This window comes from Asterias rubens, chromosome 10 (assembly GCF_902459465.1).
Source record: "Asterias rubens chromosome 10, eAstRub1.3, whole genome shotgun sequence".
Classification (NCBI taxonomy): Eukaryota; Metazoa; Echinodermata; class Asteroidea; order Forcipulatida; family Asteriidae; genus Asterias; species Asterias rubens.
Window position 1 is genome coordinate 17,653,498 of NC_047071.1, and position 18,652 is coordinate 17,672,149.

Consider the following 18,652-nt stretch of genomic DNA (forward strand, 5'->3'; position numbering starts at 1 on the left):
AAAATGCCATTAGTGCATGGGCCATTTTCTGATCTCCAAATAAATAAATAGAAAAAAAGCATTAGTTTATTTCCCAGGACTGTGGGATGTTGAAGTGGTTTATAATGACCAGTGCTATTTAGAGTAATCTGTCTAATGAATCTCTGGCGTGACAGTAGTAAAGGCACATTTTATTTCTGGTGAAAAAAAACCTGAATTATTAAAAATGTCGAGGCATGCAATATTGCAAAGTGAATAACTTATATGACTATAAAATTAAAGGAACATTACAGAATTGGTTTTGCTAACAAAACAGTTGCTGGCAGCTAGTGTAAGCACTTTATGTAATCTACCGTATACATAAACTGACAACATGTAGAAGTATGAGATTGATCGGCCATCTGGGTAATGAGGAAATAGTGAACAACTTATCACACATTTTGCATGACATCGATTCAAAAATAATAAATAAATAAACGCTCACTGAGCGTCAAACTCCAAACAGGAAATTATTGTTATTTATTTCTCGTCAAATATGACATTTCAGACAGATATATATAATCGGAATCTTTAGTGTGAAAGCTAAATGCACAAACAAACCCCATACAAACACATAGCCACCCACCCCGATAAACACACCAATTTAACCTAACAAAAAACCTTAACATTTCTTGTTTTAATGTTGAGGCATGCAAGATTGCAAATTGACTCACTTGACGAGAAAATTAACATTGACTGTACTTTTTGATGTCACCATATCATCTCAATGCAATGCCCGTGAGTTGAACCCAAGGTGCCCTATAATTCTTCCGATTGGATGAAATTAAGTAACATCCACCTCTCTGAACGGCCACCCTCTAGAATTTAATAAAAATAATAACTTTCTATTGACTGGATAATTCTCACTTCCCCCCCCCCCCCCCCCCACCGCTCCGGGATACATCACAAAAACTCAATAAAATCCGTAGAAAACAGAAAGTTATTGTGCAGTATTTGTCATGCTTCGTAGCCGGAAAAATTGCAATATAGCGATCTCAAATAGTTGCCTGTATTGCCAGTCCTACTTGATGCAGTTCTTTTTTTTAACCGACCTCTGAAATTTTCTGTTCTTATACAAAAGAAAAAACCTTCCAAATATGCATAATGGTTTGCGGTCCATTGTCTTTATTTATTTCATTGTCTGTCTCTTGGGTTGTAGGCGTCAGTTTTACATTCGTTTTACCCGAGTGAATAAATGGACCTAATATCCTTTTGTGTCTTTCGCTGAAACCATTTTATGTAATTTACTTGATGGATGCAGTACAAAACGGTGCCCGTATATTTAATTTGAAGGACAGTTTGTAAATTAGTGTAATAATCTAATAGTACTAAGTGTCCCATATTAGAGTATGCCTGGCAGCGTCGAATAAAATAGATCACTCAACCGCAAATAAGACAATTATAATGAATATTTTCGTTATCCCCCGCAGTTCACTATTCCACAGTGCGTCCTAGAAAATTATAGGTTATTCGGTGGATGGGTGGACAAAATCTTCTCGATTTTCGTCTCTTCTTTTGAAGGCAGACGGTTATTTTCTATAAATAGTAATTGAGTTTCAGTCCCAGACGTTTTCTTTGGGGCTATGTTTTTTTCCTGCAAATTGAGAAGTAGAAGTCATGCATAATGTTTCCGTGCACTCTATTTTAAAACCCTCCTGGCCAAAGGTTCCTATAGATTTAAACAGTAATTGCTGGTTGGTCATACAAATTTGTCAAACTGTATGAAGGGAAAAAGTTTTAACTCTTGCTCCTTTGGTTTACATCTTTGTTTGGCTATCATTGTCATATTTTGGCAATTTGAAGTACCGAATTTGGAATATTCCAACTCTTTGTGTTTTGGGGCAAACTGTGAATAGTACTTTTTGAAAACCTTTCAGAAAACTGCATCCATGCTAGTCTAATGGTTGCCAAAATTAATGTCATTACCATGCACCACGATGTTGGAACCGGGTTGAGCCCAAATGAAATGACTATTGCCTTTGCTGAAAAATTACGTTGCTTTTCGTCTGTTTCGTCCAAACCTGCCATCGATACAAAAGGAATCCAAACATTCCCCCCCCCCCCCCCCCCCCAGCGGAAAGCAGACCCCATTCTGGCACGAAGCCAACTGAAAAGTTCTCTTGTGTAAACATTAGTTTATTGTAATGTACAGCACATGGCAAGAGTAGTTAAGTGACATTTATCGTTATTTGAGCTACTTAGAAAGGAAACATATAGAAATTGACTCATGCCCCCCTATTCATTCAAACCTGTTAATTACCTGGTTTACATTAGTGCAATTGAGTAAACATCAATTACAAGCCAGTTGTATGCTGGGATTGATCATGAATAATTATAACCCATGTTATTGGATTAAAGACACTGTTTTAGAACATTGCCGTCGAGAACTGAACCATCATTCCAACTGTCTATGTAGTCTTCATTAAATCATTAACTTTTTGACTGCATCTACTGTAATGCCGTATCCGAACTGGTGGCTAACTATAACTGCGACTGTTGCTACGGCTGTTGCTAAGGATGTCCTATACGTCGACGCATGGTGACGCGGAAATCTAGCCGTAGCCGTAGCTGTAGATGTAGACGCTATTTCGGGGACGGCCTCACAACGTATGTTCTAATGGTTTAGTTTTACAGCACATCTCGTACCTAACCTTGTACCAAAAGCACTTCCTCACGATACTTTATACACTGTTAATTACTAGTCGCGTAATAGGCCTATAAACCTATTTTAATCATGAAGTCATAATTCTTAAATCTATTGCTCGTTCATTATCTATATTGGGCTATATCAAGTACCGATTTATAGGAAATCGCTTAATATCGTTTCTGTAATAACTATGATTTTTTTTTACCGTGTCAAATAATAAACCACAAGGGAAACTGACTTGGTAGTTAAACGTAAGACGGAATGGTATCTCGGTTAAGGCAACAACATGATGTTATCACTCGCACGTAAAAGGGTCTCAATAACCTTGTCTTATCAACATAGGCCGGAGTACTGCCCGGAGAGAAAGCACCACAAATTGAAAAGTTCCTCATCCTTCCACTCCGCGAGGAGCACACCGGACAGGGGATAGGCTCACACTGTGATTGATAGACTTCCCTTTCGGATCTTTGGGAATTGGCAGTGGATCAACTCATTAGAGATACCAATTAACCCGTACCGTGGATAGCACGGATGGCCCTCCCTGAATACACGCAGAGCCAACCCGTCCCAGTGAGTAATGTTTGCGTGGTGTTGTAGAGTCAAAACCATGATGGATTGGAGCAGCTGATAATTTAGGGTTACGCAAACATTGTTACATTGATTTCTCGTGTTAGATTAACATTAGGGTGTCGTTACATTGCTGACCTTCCGGCTGCAACAACTTGGGATAAGAACAAAGTTCGCCACGAACATCATGGATATTTTGGATCGAAACCAGAATATAGTGCGCAAAAGGAGGTCATTCGAGGTCAACTCGTGACTTTTCTGCTGTTCCCTGTCCCAGGGGCGTATTCAACTTGGAGGTTCAAAATGTACTTAACACAAAGTCTTCTTTTGATAAACTTTTTAGATAAACACTTTTAGTCTCATTACAGGTCGTTAGGGGGATAACCTGAAAGTGGGGCATTAGTTCCCCTTCGGTGTAGTTACAGTATGGTTACCTTTCGGGTCTCCTTAGCATTTGACCCCTTTCCCGCGCGTTCGCCCAATACTCCACTTACCCTTTTTCTCTCCTTTTTTGTAAAAGCAGCGTTTTGTGTACTGGGAGAAATATGCTCTCTCCTTCAGTTTTGGACAGAGCAATGACCGAGCTAATCGATTGAAACTAGGGACAAATCAGGTTGTCACTAGTTTCGATTAGAGTGAATTTCTGTCTTTAAATCTTTTAAGAGAGTAAAGCACTTGTGAGTTCCAACATAGAGAAAGTTGCTTCTCTTCAAAAATTAACAAGAATCAAACACCACAAAAAAAACATCAAAAACCCATCCATTTATCTGAACAACTTAACTTACAAGGTTCTCAGCTGAAACACAGGTTTTTATCTATAAACTGTCTTTGGTGGATCCCCTACACTAGATTTTGTTCTTCTTTATAAAAATGTTGGACTAAATTTCAGCTTACCTCTGACCTACGGGCTAATGGTCGTAGGTGCTTTAATTGAACGACTGGTTGTATAATTTTGTTATATGACGTTCAATAACAAAGTCTGGCTTTCAGAAAATCTGATGGGAACTTGTACTTCATATTTAAAACGTCTGTTGGAAGACCTTGGAAATCTGTGTGGTTGCATCGCAGCAGGACACAGAACAAGTGGGGATAATTATGGTGTTCAGCAGTTGATCTTTCTTGGTGAGAGAAGTTTGCGATAGCAAAACTATGCTCTCACCAGGATAACGTTTACTGGCCATAATATCATGTGACGTGTACAGTCTGCGACTAGTATCTTACGTAATTTTGCAGAAACCTTGAAGCAATATTTTATGTTTTAACACTACAGCTCTACGAAACTGGACCTAGTTGCGTAGTCGTGTGGTGATAGCAGTTAGTTTTTGTTGTGGTGACTTTGTATTTGTGACTACAGAATAGAAGTAATTAGTCTTCAGTTTTGGTGAACACTACACAAGTTCACTGTTTAGTTTGGCTGTCAGACGAATTCATCCAAACCTAACAGTGTCATAATATTGTGTCCACCACAATGGCTTATATAGTCTACTATCTTTGCAGACAGATGTAATTTTATGGCTTGTTACAGCCCGTGTAATGTGGAAAGATTCAAATACAGCATACAGATTAGATGAAATATTTTCTAATCACTGATTAGCGTGAGCGCCATTTACCATCAGTAGTTGTCATGATATATGTTAGTATACCTGCTATTTCTACCATGGCAAGCCCTCTGGGCGTGTACATTGCATAACAAGCACACACAAATATTTAGCTAGTGGGATGGCTCTAGTATCAAAATCTAAACAAACACAAAGCCATTAGGTATTTTGAGGGAGTCATCTGGCATAATAATGTCACATCACAGATTATCAGAAACACGTCATCTTATGTCAATGACCCACGACATGACATCGACCCCGAGGTTGGCCATATGGGGTAGTTACACACCACTCTGCCTTATTTTGCACAGATTTTTCCCTTTCGCACCGGATTCCGGACCGTCATCATATGTTGTTCCATATTGGCATTTTTGCATGAAATCTCTTTTGATTTTTCATGCTGGATTGAATCATTATGACTCCGCGGGTTAATTGGGTCATTCCAGATGTTACAATGCTGTCAGTGGGGGTTGTACAAATAATCCGGGGGCTTGTCAAACTTGAAAGGAGGGTGTCTCAAATTCGAAGGGAAAGTACGGGTAAACTTTGTGGTCCCTTTATGGGGGAAATTAGTACTGTCAAAATTCAAGTCACAGTGATGATAAAAGAATGTTCTAAAAATTAAATAACATTTGAAATTAAAGTATAGATATGTCACTCACCAGTTTTGTCCGTTTCTTTAACCGATTTTCGTTAATACTGAATCGATGCTAGAATTTGTATTTGTTCTTCATCCATGGCTTGATGTATAGTAATGTGGACTTATCGATTGACTATTTAGGCCTATGTATAGAAGGTAGATACAAATTTGCTCGTTACTCTCATACAGATAATGTACTGATTACTTTCATATCTGCTCACATTTCAAAAAAGCAAGTTAATTTCCCTGGAATGATCCGAAGAAATCGAACAATGCCAATGGTTTGGGATGAACTGTTGTTGACCCGGCAGATGGACTGTTGTAGCCGGGGGAGAGGAGGGGGGGGGGGGGGGGGGGGGGTAAAAATTCTTGTCAACACTCAACTCTCTGTCCAAACACATTGTATCGGGGTACAGTGTCGGGCGTACTATTTTTTTTTTATGGATTCCGAATACAATAATCAACCAAAATAGCGCATCTCGACTTCCCGTGGGCATCTTGAATTTCCTCCCGGGTGTTTCGTTCCCATTCTCCCCGTTCCAGTGAAGGCAAACCTGGCCATGCGACTCCAACAATCGGTCCCGGTAACCAATCCCCCGCCGGCCATTTTGTCTATTCTTCTCCCTTTGTTGGTCCCTATCCTGAGGCCCGGGGTGGGTCACGTAATGCAACCTTACTGTTTGAACCAAAACAGACCTCGAACAAAAAAGGGAATTGAATACAAAAAACTGCAAATATTTCTCTCGGTCTCTCGGTGTTTTTTTTTGTTTCTCTCCCATCAACAAGCATCGCCGGGGTGAAAGGACACGAGGCGACCATTGAGAATTTTTTCCATTTTCGGTTTGTCCCAGGAGTCTTCCTAGATGGAAAAAGGAAGAATGGATCGCTGCGGCAGTGGATGAGTGTTGAATGAAAAATCCGGGCCCTTGACATAGGAGTAAAACGCTCCATCGTTTCTCAATCGGGGAATTAAAATGCTCTATCGAAACATGAATGATTTCCCGCCAGACATTAACACAATACAGAAATAAATATACCAACAGACTGTGTTTCACTCCACCCTTTTTAAAACCAAAGACAACCGATCACCTGCGTTATTTCATATCGTGACATTATGGGAACGTTCCAAGGGCATTGCTTAAGTGCTTTACTTTGAGCTACTGTGCATGCACGGAGCTGTCTAAAAAACACCAATTTTAATAAGTGTATTTGCATTGATACCACTTATACAAGTTGTTCAAAATGTCCACGATGTTTTTTTCGTACCACTATGAAGAGAGCACTAAACTGAAAACTTGGGCGTGCAAAGTTCAACCGTGTATAATGATGACAGAATAGGTCTATCATTACGAATAGCATCAACATATTAATTATAAGCACTGGTAATTGTTTGCAATGTATTGCTTCATTATGACAGGGTGTTCAGGCTTTAAATACAAATTGTTTTCGGATGAGACAGTATTTCTGAACGAAAACGCTATGACCAGCAAGATTCCAGATTAAATTGAAACTGTAGTCATTTTTCCCGATAGTACACGATTCATGCACCTTTTCCTTAAAAGAACAAAGAAATGCGACGTCACTTTAAATGTGTCTGAAGGGGGTCGAAAATGAACACCTACAAACCTACATATTTCACCATTTATGCAAACCACACGCAACTAATTGATTGAACTTTAGGCGGAAACCCACACAAATTGGTGTGAAGCGAAAAATATAATTAAATATCCGCAAAGAGTAACCCATTTAGTAATAAAATCCACATAGACAGAATATGAACTCTCTGAGGCTATCATCGAGTACATATAGTGTCCGTTTTCACTCCGGGCTGTGGTGCGGTCAGACATGCCATAAAGGTTGCCTAATTAGGCAAACTATTGGTTTGGATACAACAGCACACCTTCTCCTGAGAAAGGACATGAAGTATTAAATAGGGAAGGGGACACAGACCCAACCCATAGGAGCTCAAAGTACAGGTGAGGATTGGTATGGTATACGGTGCCGCCATAGACCCAGCCATTGCTGATAGAAAACTTAAGATCACTTTGAAATACTCAATCAGAGAATAATTATCCAAAAAATTCTGTGTGTAATGCCATATCTTTGATGAAATATCAAGTTATGGCGTCTAGTGTGCTGGCGATAAAAATGAACAAAACTCCTGGAAAAAAAAATACTATGGCGTTTCTGGACTGGCTGTGAAACATTGCTTTGTGTGCTACACTATAGCTGGCCGGGGGTCAGGATGGCTGTGTATAGGCAGTCTAAACAATGAAATGCGTGGGGATGAGGTTGGGGGTAATGGTGCATTTGTCACAAGGGGATGAATGTAAAAGCTATTCCCACAGTCCTACAGCCGATTTCACAAAAAACTTTACGCAACTGCGTAAGTCCACTTGCGCAACGTTTATTGCGTAACTTGCGCCATAAACGTTGCGCAAGTGGACTTACGCAGTTGCGTAAAGTTTCGTGAAATCAGCTGAGTGGTCTTTCACGTTCATGTACAGCACAGAGGACGAGTCCTATTTAGAGCTAGTCCCACTCCATTCCTGAGGTCTATCTCACAGAGATAGTCCTAACCATGGAGGTCTAATCCTATCCTACATGTCCTAACCTAGGACTAGTCCTAGGAGTTTATTAAACACTTGAGGTTAGTCTACGACATGACGAGTAAACTCGTCCTGACTCTAGATAAGTTTAGTCTTATATTTCAGCCGATTCCACGAAACGCTGGGATTAATCCTAACTCGAGTTTTTTAGGACGAGTAACCCGTCCTAACTAGGATGGGATCAATGCGTCCTAACGTCTTTGGATACGGAACTGAACCCGTCCTAAGACTAATCCTAAGTTAGGAAGAGTTTGGTAAGTCTACGATTTGACGAGTAAACTCGTCCTAACTCGAGATAAGATTATTCCTATTCCTTTTTTGGGGCCTATTTCACAAAGATAGTCCTAACTATAGGACTAGTCATAGGAGTTATTAAACACTTGAGGTTAGTCCTAGGTTAGGTCGAGTAACTCGCGATAAGATTAGTCTTATCTCTTTGTGAAATCCATCCCTGCTGCAGGATCGCCACCCATAGTGGTAGAAAACCAACGCATGCGCGCTACCCTCATATCGATACCTCCTGATTGACCTCCTCTTTGGTAGGTCTTGGTCATCAGTCTTTAATCCCACCACGGTCATTACTTAGCAATCGGTCTTAAGCACTTTTAAGTGCATTGTAAACCCATGCGTGGTCAAATTCAAGCCCCCTCAAACCTCTCTCCCAACGGACGCCTCCTCAAAACTTAAATGCGATTTATAAACAGAGAAATAAACCACCCCTTGGAAAACTTCGTGTTTGACTGTTAAATACAGACCACGTTCCCCTTTCACACGCAAACAGAACTTCTTGGGTAAATACTCGCTTGTGTTTACACGGGGAGTGAAGCCTCCCCTGCTTTAGCCCCGGGCTCCCCATGACTGACTTTTAACCGGTGGCACTTTTGAATAATGGAACTGCCACTGTGGTAATGTTTATCCACTCCTTCATATAGGTTTCTTGTATACATCTTTTCAGTAGTTTGCACTTTACCAGTTTTGTTGTGGTGTTATTTAAAGCAGACGAGAAATGCTGGATAACTTTTTGAAAGCAAAGCACCCAGGATAGAGAGCTGGTGTTACCCTCAGCCAAACGTCAAACAGCCGTAGGGGAGATTTACCGCACTTATTATTATACAAGTTTTTGGAGTATAGAAATGACAACAGCCGAAAAAAGAAACATGTGGCCCACTGTGCGTGGGTTGCTGTATCCTTTGACAGCTCATAGTGACTCTCCACAGCTTGAAGAAAGACTAATCAATTCAGATTGAATAGCGAACACATGGCAGAGGACAGTTCTTTTCAACAACAAAGAAAGGAAAACTGATGTGAAAGTTGGTGTCAGTATAGTGACGAATAAGTGCATGTACACTCAGCTTGACTCACCATAGAAGCACGGACTCACCATATCAACGTGTAGGCACGGGTGTTCCTTTTCTAACCATTTGTTGCACTTGTCAATTGGTTCGTAAATGATTGAGTAGTCGTAATGGGGTTTTAATTAAACGATTTTTATAAACTTGTAAGTCAGTGAACTTTGCAGTGAAATTGCGTGTCTCCTGTGATAAACACATTATTATGAAACTCTGCAAAACTTATTATGTTATGTTAAACTTGGTATGTTCATGTATACCACGGGACTTGTGTCGGTTCTCTATGCGTGTGAAAATTTGTCGTTGGCAACTAATATGTACGTTTTTAAATCGGAAATCTGAACAGCGTGACTTTTAATTAGTGCGTTTTATCGAAGGTCAATGCATAGGTCAGTGACTTGTTCAATCTTCATTTAAGTTTTATTTTCAACGAAGATCATACAACATATTTTGTATCTTTTGCAGTAACAGCTCTCCCACACTTCTGCTAAATCAAAATCGTTGTCCGAATCGTCGAAAGGATGTTCGTACCAAATCTGTTGGTGTCTCACGTTCGATGTCATAAAAAAAATACTGAAGTTATTTATTTACTTTCATTTTTTAATTTTTTATTTGTGTGGATTAGACAGCTGTGTAATTCCAAAATCGTTGCGGTTATCGTTGCTATGTTACGTTACTAAGGGAAATACACACACACACACAGCTGTGTTTATGGTGTAAACCGAGGACTTCTCTTTGTTCTCCCATTGTTTGGACAGTTTATTTTTCAGACGTCCCCATTGGTTTTGTACACGAAATCGAATTGAGGACGTCCTCGGTGTGACTTTTTCCCGGAACCCTTTTGTTATAACCTTCTCCAAGTCCTCGGTTTGAATGCGTAGACATGCCCACACGATACCGGTACAGCCGAGTAAAGGAAAGCATGTCTAAACTCATTTCACTTTTAGTAGGAGGAATTTGTCAATAAGAAACTAAACAGATATTTACTTTATTTATGATTCACGATGTGCTTTTTGTTGCGGATGTTCAACCCTAACCACCCATCGGCGTTTCAATTTAAAATTTATGATATTTTCCCCAATGTTTATCTTATATCTCAATGGTGTCTCATGACATTAAGGCCCAAAGGGTACAACTTTTATAAAGTGATGTCAACGGTTCAACATCCACTCGATGATATGTCTCAACCCCATGATTATTCCCTACCGCATGGACTCCTAAATCACTGAGCATTTTGTATTTTTTCGAAAGTTTCCAAGTGGGGACATTTGTTCATTTGACGGAAAACTCCCTGATTGACGGCTGGCCCTTTACAAGTATCAAACTCTTTCAATTGGTCTCAACAGATACAATCTCTGTCATGGCCCCTTTTTTTACCATAAACACAAACATCACGTCGGTTGCCTTTTAGTGTGGGTTGCCAGTCGGGTCAGGGTTCAGGGGTCAGATAATCAAAGGAACATTTTTCAAACCCAGAAGCACTTGCACGAGATCGCACGAGACTCAGTGGGGCCAAAATATAAACCTACCCTCACGAGTTTGTTTGAATTTTGTTTCGTTTTCGTTAAAGGCACTGGACACCTTTGGTTATTGTCAAAGACCAGTGTTCTCGCTTGGGGTAAACACAACACAGATGCACACAAAAAAACTGTGACAATTTGAGCTCAATTGGTCATCGAAGTTGGAAAAAAAAAACTGTTTTGAACAAATTTGTGTGCTTCAGATGCCTATAAAAATGTCGGGCCCGAAATATTTTAATGTTTGAGTGAGAAATAACCTCTTTCCCAAAAACTACGTTACTTCAGAGGGAGCCGTTTCTCACAATGTGTTATACTATCAACATCTCTTCATTGCTCGTTACCAAGTAAGTTTTCAAGCTAACAATTATGTTGAGATAACAATGGTGTCCAGTGCCTTTAAGGAACATACACGAATTCGACAAAGTTAGTGGTGAAATATTGACTTGTTGTTTACAGTCGTGCAATCCGTCTATCTGAAGTTTGAAAGCTGCTGATACATTGATTGGGTGTGCAGGAAATAACTCACTGATTTGCCTTTTTTTTTGTTTTCATCCGTTCGTGGATAATTGTAGCTTCCCGTCATGAAAATGGTCGATGATAATTGTTGAGATGGGTGCTCCCGAGAGATTTCGATGATTGCAATAGATTTTGAGTTCGTGAAAAGTTGACGGTGGTTTTTGATATGATTCGGAACTTCCTTGTTCAACCAAGGGGCGAATCGTAACGTCCCGAAGAATATAATGTGTACATTATCTCAAGTAGGATTTGAAACTGTGCATGGTGGAAGTATAACTATGAGAGAGGTTTGCAGTAATGCCATGTGAAAGTATGTTTGGTTCTGAAAAGAACCGGTGGGTATCTCAAGCAAAAACCGTCTAACTTTGTGATCCAGAGATGTGAAACCAACATTGTTTATGATAAGTAGAACTGATTTCCCTATAACGCTATAAACACTATTTATTCAACACACTGCAACATAATAAATGGACGTCACGATTTCTTTTTTTTTTAACTAAAAAGGAGGGGACAAAAAGTACACACCATTGTCAAACAGCTAAGTTCCAAGCAAGCCTTTCATTTGCGTACTTAAAGTATTTGTTTCCTTACTTTTTTTTCCTTAACTAATGATAAATCACAGAATCCTGCAGAATTGCCTCAGTATGGGATGTTTTTTTTTTCTCTGTTCTTACCTGATTACAAAGTAATGGTATCATTCCGATGTGAGTGCCTGCCTGAAAGAATTTTCACTCTGTGCAATCATTAAAGGGGCAAGAATCCGCAATCCAGGAAACCGTCTGTTTAGATTTTCGTGGGTTAAAGGCACTGGCACTATTGGTAATACTCAAAATAATTTGTGGGGTTGAACAAAGAATTGACTAGAGTGGGATTCGAACCAACGACCTTCGGATTAACGTGCCGGAGGTCGTTGGTTCGAATCCCACTCTTTGTTCAACCCCAAAAACCATTTCTAAATTTACCCAGTCAGTTTCCCTTGTGGTTTATATTGATAACTCAAAATAATTGTTAGCATAAAAGCCTACTTGGTAAAGAGCAATGGAGAGCTGTTGATGTACAAACAAAACAAATGCCTCACTGTGAAGTAATGTAGTTTTTGAGAAAGAGACAATTTCTCACTCAAATAATAGAAGACTTCAGCTGAAGCCTTTTATTTTGCATCTGAACCGAAAGCACACAAAAGTGTGCAACCAAGGTGTTTTTTCTTTCAATATTCCCTTGCGATTTTCATGACCAATGAGTCCAAATGTTCACCAATTGATTTTCTGCATATATTGGAATACATCAAGTGTGAATACTGGTCTTTCACATTACCAAAGGTGTCCAGTGCCTTTAACGTAATCGTAAAACGATTTGAGAGATCTACTCTTTTTTAAGATCAATAATTCACTCAGTTTAACGACATTTACAGTAAGTCGGAATGAAGATGATTTGCGGCAGGGTAGTTTGAGAAAATGAGACTGTAATGTGTCTAGCATTTTTTTTTTCGGAATCAAAAAAGTTATGCCGCTATTTATTTTGTTTGCTAATTGAAGGCAATAAACTCTACTGAAGACAAATCCTTCGTTTAGTTCTAACGGTTCGTGTCTTGGGAGAAGCTGTAGATTGCTTAATCAAAAGGGCTATATTGCGGTGACACCAAACTGAATAACTTCTAAAAAAGAACGGAACGCGTGCCTGTATGTTGCCGATTGCAAACTGTCACACTTTTTAGGCCGATCATTCAAAATGTGAGAACAATTTCCTATGTAGTCATATGGCTACATATGGCTACATACCAACGGTTTGATGGGTTTGAAGAAAACGATTGCTCAGAAGAAAAAAAATATATGTGTCGAGAATGAAAATGAAAACCGGCTTTGAAGACGTGAAATAGTTTCCTTTCGTTCCTGTGAATCATTTCTGTTGGTTTCCGTTGAACTGCATTGTTGGCGAATAAACACGTGCGTTTCAATGCCACACGTGTGTATTTAAACTTACCCGGTACATCTCTCATAAAGGTGAATCACGCCACTCTAAAAATGTTTTCAATTTTTTTGAGTTTGACATTGAAGTATAGCATCACTTCACGAAGTTGAAATTTGTTTGAGTGGGATTCGTAAAATGACTAGACTTAGTGGTAACTGGGGCATCGGGCGTTGCCTTATCCTTAATTGGTTAAAGGGAAGGTATACGTTGGTTAGAAGCCTACATCAGCTTTTGATAGGTTACAGCATTTTGAGAATTATTACACTTCGAAGTAATGTGTTTTTATATTAAAAAAATAGTTTCAATTTTTATGCACCAACATTTAAATCTGAGAAGCGTTAATACTACCGTAATGTTTCTCAAATTGTGTATTCCTATTAGGGATTATTCTTCTCAAAAACGCGACCGCACATTTTGAAGTGAAATTGTCACATGTTCATTTTGTTGTACATATACAATTACACTTAAAACAATCGAACGGTTACAAAAAAACAAAGGTACATATTGCCTTTAAAATGAAATGCAGAGTTTCTATCGCTACACACGAGAACACCGGACCACCTGGCACAGACATCATGATGAGCCGATACGACGTAAGGGAGGCGTCACCTTTTTTTCACCAATATTATTAAAAACTTGGCAAACATAGGCCATAAAAATCACAACATGAGTTGATTTTCCTGTTTTTCTGTATTGAGTGAAACATTCCGGATGTAACTATTTTCTTTTCAATGATTACTACTGACGCAGCCCCCCAGTGAATCTTATCTTGTTTCAAAGTCAAACATGAAGTGAGGTACTTTTACTAGTCTTGGTTTCCAGACGCTCCAGTTGTGTTGTCACGAATACATGCAGTCATTAAAAAAAAACGAATCGCTATCAGACAGCAAGGGGAGCGTCTTGGATCAAAGAGTACACTTCGAGGAGAGACCGCTGGCAAACTCTCACTTGTTGATTTTTCACCCAAGAAGTCGAGCCGGCTTACAACCCCATTACGACACACCGTACTAACCTAATCGTGTTTATTAAAAAGATAAGTAGCACTTCTAGTTGTTTACTTTTGATGGAAGCTTTGAGAGCAACAGTAAGATTGTAAACAAAATTGGGGAAGAGTTCTTCCTCCATGCTCGAATGATGAGTCTTTACATGGTAACTGCTTGCGGCAGTTACCATGTAAATTGGTTTGGTCATTGGTTTTCAAAAGTCAGTCTGGTGGCTTCACATTGTCATATAGGGCTTATGTTACCTTTTCTTCTTTACATGCATTGGACACTATTGGTAATTACTCAATACAATTGTTAGCATAAAAACTTACTCTGTACAGAGCAAAGGAGATCTGTTGATAGTATAAAACATTGTGAGAAACGGCTCCCTCTGAAGTAACGACTCAAATATTAAAAGACTCCAGGCCTGAAGCCTTTTTATTAAAGGCATCTAAAAGCACCAACAAGGTGCAACAAGGGTGTTCTTCTTTCTTTCATTACTCATTTGCAACCTCGAGGACCAATTCAGTAAAAATTGTCACAGATTTATTACTTGTCTTTGACATTTACCAAAGGTGTTCCTTGGCCTTTAAAGGAAAGTAACACGAAAGCTGGCTTTCTGGAAATCAACAATTACAAAACCAACTGTAACTTAGCATTGTCGTAAATCATAAATCACAACATCTTTTCATAAAAGGGGTTTGTATTGTATTCGACCTTGAAACTTTTGTGATTTTGTGTTTGCTGAATATTATTTATGACTTCTGGGTGTACGGGTCAAAAGAAGGGATTTAAACCTGTCGTAAATTAGTAAATTTTGGTTGAAAGATAATCATTTCTTTCAACGTTTCACTATCATTATCAGAGCTGCAGTTATGACCACCAGTTAAAACATGTCATTTACTGTGATTTTCGTGTTTTATCAGTTTCGTTTTTTTTCTGAGGATTACATTTCTTTTGTTCATCTTTTCGCGGCATATACAAAATTCAATGGTCTTTGCACAAGGAAATAAAAAAAAATATCAAAACAAGTAAATACAAAAAAAACTAGAATTCTGTAAGATGTCTGTGATTTGACATTGAAAGACTTATATTCAAAATCACAAAGACCAGGCGAGTGTTTGAGTGGATTTTAAGTCACTCTACTAAATGCAGCACTACTTGTCATTACAGGTTTTTTTTTTCTCAAACTACTTTTGATTTGTGATCGTACACTTTGGTCAAGGCGCGATAGGAAGTTCCACGGTCATGTCTGGTCAGCCTTAGACCTTTTGGTCACCCTTTGACCTACTCATTAGAGTCTAGTTCCCACATTATAGTTGAACTTGTCTCTCCAAGTGACCCTCAACTAGGATACAAACAGAAGCCAGCTGGTCAGCGTGGTCACTTACCACTTTGTCCCCCCAGGGCTGGATATACTTACAATTAGGCCAGCCTTCATCCTGCCTGTTAGCGTTGAAAAAGTACAGGCTTGTGTTTGTATCTTTAAGACTTTTAAGTATCGCTCCCAAATCACACACAATAGGCTCCTTGGAGCGCAATCTATTTAATTTATAAACAAATGTTATATTTGATGTATTACAACAAGTTTAAGAGCCACTATACATTACGTTTTATTTACAAAGGGGGGAGTAAGGGAGGATTATGTGGCGATACATTGTGGGTGGGAGCTGAAGACGTTTGATAATCGCTCTTGGAGGGGACAAATTTACACATTATTTACCGAGAAGGAAAGTCATTTTTTACCAGACCGCCCACGAAGTAAGCCTTCTTTTACCTGATGGGTAGAAGCATGAGGCAATCTTGAAACAACCACAAAACAATACACATGAACTCCAGAGTGGCCAGGAGAGCAAGGCATGTAAGAACGTATCAGTCATGTTGGGAAAGGTAGCCAAGGGTCCCAGACACAATACTTCATGTAAAGTCGTTATTGATAGGGCCTCAGGAGGCAGATAGAAAGTACAAGTGAGCACGTACAATACACCCAACACTGTCTGCTGGGGTAGATGACCTGGCTGGCAGGTAATTGGCCAGAAGTTGTGTCAGTTGCTTGGCAGGTCAAGTGGAACCAATAGGCACGCTTGACGTGGGGAGTCAATTGGAAGAACGGGCCCCCGGTGATGGGTGAGGTATACTGCGAATGTCTGCGCGCTATAACATTCTCCAACAATACAAGTCACTCATTGTGCGATCGTTTTCTTCACGATTTGTGTAGTGTCATCTCAATTTGGATAGGCTGGGAGTGACACTTCTCTGTTTCATAGTTCCTGTGTAAGATCGATTTGAGCTATCATCAGTCATCTTTCAAGAAAGTCAACGGCTGTTCTGTTTTGTTTTTGTTCTTGTGGAATCTTCAAAGAGGATGGTTGGGTTGTCCTAAGGGCTAATCAGAATGGGGCTTTTAAGACCACGAAACAGAGGTGAACTATATCAAAGAGTGATTTGTTTGTATATTTAGGTTCTGGTAAATAAAGCATCTTTGGTCACTGATTTGAAATGACTCGATTTGTGAATCACTTAATTTAATGTAAATGAACAAAGATGACCTCATCTCCGAAAGGATAAACAATTTTGTTGTCTTCTTGTTACAACTTCGTTATTTACTTATCTTGTTCACGGATGACTACAACTTAATTCACGCATCTCTGCGTAATAAGAAGGTATCTTTAAAAACATATATTAGTGTCCATGTCTTATTGAGACAGGTGTTGCTTTACACACTGTCCTCAATTTGAACTTCAAGGCAGTGGACACTATTGGAAATTGTCAAAGACCAGTCTTCTCACTTGGTGTATCTCAACATATGCATAAAATAACGAACCTGTGAAAATTTGAGCTCAATTGGTCGTCGAAGTTCCGAGATAATAATGCAAGAAAAAAACACCCTTGTCACACGAAGTTGTGTGCGTTTAGATGGTTAGACCTGGTCTCGAAATCAATTTGATTGGAAAATTACTTCTATCTCGAAAACTACGTCACTTCAGAGGGAGCCGTTTCTTACAATGTTTTATACTATCAACAGCTCCCCATTACTCGTTACCAAGTGAAGTTTTATGCTGATAATTATTTTGAGTAATTACCAATAGTGTCCACTGCCTTTTAAGCTAGACAATTATGAGCTGTTCCGATCCTCATTCCTCATCCGATCCTCACTTGACAATTAAATTGTTAAAGGCAAACGAACCTTTGATTTTGTTTTCAACCGTTCGATTGCTTCAATCGTACGTAAGTGTAGATGTATAATATATCAAAATAACATGTGACCATTCCATTTTAAAAGGTGGTCGTGTTTTTTTGGATATCGCCAAATATCCGGATCAAATTTATGTCCACGCGGGAAGAATAATCCCTAATTTTTGACACAATCAGAGACTATCGGCATATCATTCAAATTTTGGGGGATATTGTTTCATAACCGCAGTACTTAGAAGTGAAATGTTTCTCAAAAATGCAATATACCATCCAAAGCTAGCTGCTGTACTTCTTACCGTAAAGTTTTTTATTGCCATTAATTTTCAGTCATTTACCAAATGTGTACAGACCCTTTAAAGGCGTTCATCTTGTCGAAAACGACCTGCCGTGGTCAAGACAGCCAGGGTGTTATACAGGGTCAATATTTACACTTTGACTCGGTCATCCGGTTCGAGACAACTGCGCAGTCTTAGCTTTACTTATCGCTGGTTAGTTTCATAAGATTTCCAAACTGTTTGTAATTTCTTTCTTGAAGATGTAGACATGGATCAGTGACCTTTTGGGATCCGTTCCAAATTTGACTGTCTGGGATTTGCGTTACTTTTCAGTGCAGGTCAAGGAACTTGTCGAAATGTAAGATAGCCCTACACTATATAATAGGCCTAACCTTCGAGATTTTGATTCACCAGGTATAATTCCATGTAAGTAATCAATGTTGCCCCGCCGATTTGGGCTCCATATAAGTACCCTCTCTGGTTACAACCCCAATTTGTACATTTGCAGAATACGCAGGGCAGTTCTCATTCAGAGCTGAGAGGTCTCCCGAATTCCGAAAATCTACTCCGCGGTACTCGAACATAAAGAAAGACAAGTTCTTAAAAGAATATATTAATCTACCTGGCAAGTAGACACACACATAATACCGCAAACTAAATAATATACATTGCGATTGTTTTGTACAATTGTGATTTTTTTTTTAGTAAACCAAACAAACCCTTTAAGCTACACGGATACACACAGGTGCATGAGATCAGAGGAGCTG